We start from the raw sequence: 2,310 nt of genomic DNA on the forward strand, positions 1-2,310 counted from the left end.
GAGAGAGAGAGAGAGAGAGAGAGAGAGAGAGAGAGAGGGGGGGAAAGCAGGTTTATTTTGAGCTGGCTGCTTCTACAAAGCCAAACCACCAGTGCTACACATCCAACAGCTCCATTCAAACACAACAGGAGAAGTGCCAGCCGTCACCAGGCTTTTTGTTAAAAGGGCAACCGATTCCGCTTTGATTTCAGCTCATTATCTTCCTGCACCAGAACGTCTCGTTTGCACTCAGAAACTGGTCTGTACGTCAGCTGCTGGCTGACACCAATAAAAGTCCACTTGTCTTTTAAAGGCCAGAGTGAAATGTTTGGAATCCGATCTGATGTTTAACAGGTTTATACAATAAATGCTAAAAAAACAACATTTGCCAATACGTTAAATGCTGTTCCTGGTGCAGATAAATAATGGACTAAAAATAATGAAATAAAGGTTATTTTTTCAACTTGAGTCTTACTTTCACAGTTCCGGCCCTCATTTCTATCTAAAAGTACTAATACATTATTTATATTATATAATTAGTACTAATCATATTGTACATACCACCATCACAAACTTCAACAAAGTCTAAAAAGGCCAAAAACCCACCGGGGGCAATTGACAAACTTTGCTTTTAACCAAAAAGCTACACTGGTAGCTTTTTAAAAAGGGGAACTCCACCAATTTACACATCAAAGTCTGTTTCAAAGTAAGGTGTTGGAATCCACTACAGCATACGTTAAAAACGTTGCATAAAGCCTTTTGTAATTTGTAAGCCTTTTGTAATTTTTTCGATAAAATGCCACCTAAAAGTGGGAACACCAGAATAATCCTGCTTACCTACCTACAGTTGGTAAAGTAGCTAAAAATTAAAGCAGGTGTACATTTATACAACTGTATGTAAATGTTTAAAAATTGCACTTTGAAAGTTGAATGGTAAAATTATGACATAAATAACATTTTCAAACCCAAATGTTGGTTTCTAATCTGCCTGACCGTCTGACTGCTTGTGTTGTTAAACATTTCGCCATGTTCCCAGACCTCAGCTATGGACCCTGTTACTGCCTAGAATGAGCAGAAAGAAATGATGGATAACTCTGTGAAAATAAGACCAACGTTGTGATATCAGGAAATATCTTTTCGAAATATCAGTTCAAACAAAGTGTTGCTGATCCTGTGAATCTGGATCAGGACTTTTATTCTGAAAAACACAAAAAAATCAGAAGGAACGAGACACACATCTACCATCAAGTCAACAAAAGATTGAAGAGTAAGAAGAGCTGAAGACAGGTGGATGAGAGAGAAGAGGAAGAAGGGTAACAGAGGAGGAGGCAGAGGTTGCTCCACCTCGCTGTGATCTTCTGATTTGGGTTTCCTGGAGATTTCACAAATTAACAGCTGTTACTGATCAGCTAGGGATGGAAAGGCAGGAGAGACGATGATGTGTGATGATTTCTTATCATTTATATTTAGTTACTCACTCCATCTGCTTATATTCATGTCCACCAAAGAGGTTGTCATCAGTCCTCTAACAGGACTAAAGGTCTGATTCCAGATTAATTTGGAGATTCAAACAACACTGGTTGGAAAGACTTTTTGTGTCCAAAGTTAGCGAGTAAGAAGTGAGGAGGAAGGAGGCTGTGAACTGAAGATGCCTCCCAACTATATGTGCACCTGCTCTATCCGCTGAACCAACCCGGCCACTTGTTGGTGTAATTCCGAGACAAAGTGTGTTCAGTAGGGTGGAAAAGCACAGCAAGGTGGTGTTTTTTTAGCAGTTTCTACCGTAATTCTAATTCAGGTGGAGAGGATTGCAAGGTTGTTGGGTTTTTAGCGGTTCTTCTATGACTGTCAACACAGCATCTAACGTTAGCTACTCCGCTGTGCTGTGAAGTAATGTCTGGCCATGTGAGACAAGTGTCTAGCAACCTTATTGTGGGTGCTCCCTGAGACTATGGATGCTGCAGTCTCAGCCTAGTAACCAGTATTTTGAATATGTACAGCAGTATATTTTAAACAGTGGCATCAGTATTACATATTGCACCTTTAACAACTATGAAAACCTCTGGATTCAAAGCTAAGTGAACACAAGGATAAAGGTTAAAACACAAATAGCTCATATGGTCTTTGGTATTATTAAAAAGGAGTGTGTGTGTGTGTGTGATTGTGTGTGTACTTACAGAGCTGGTCTTGTCCTGCAGCAGCTTCAGGCTGTTCCTGCACTGCTCCAGCTCCTGGTGGATGCTCAGCTTCTCCTTCTCTGTTCTCTCATAGTGCTGACGGAGGTCCAATAGCTGGGACTGTGTCTCCTCATACTACACACACACACACACG

Source organism: Etheostoma cragini, chromosome 4 (assembly GCF_013103735.1).
Source record: "Etheostoma cragini isolate CJK2018 chromosome 4, CSU_Ecrag_1.0, whole genome shotgun sequence".
In the NCBI taxonomy this organism is placed as follows: Eukaryota; Metazoa; Chordata; class Actinopteri; order Perciformes; family Percidae; genus Etheostoma; species Etheostoma cragini.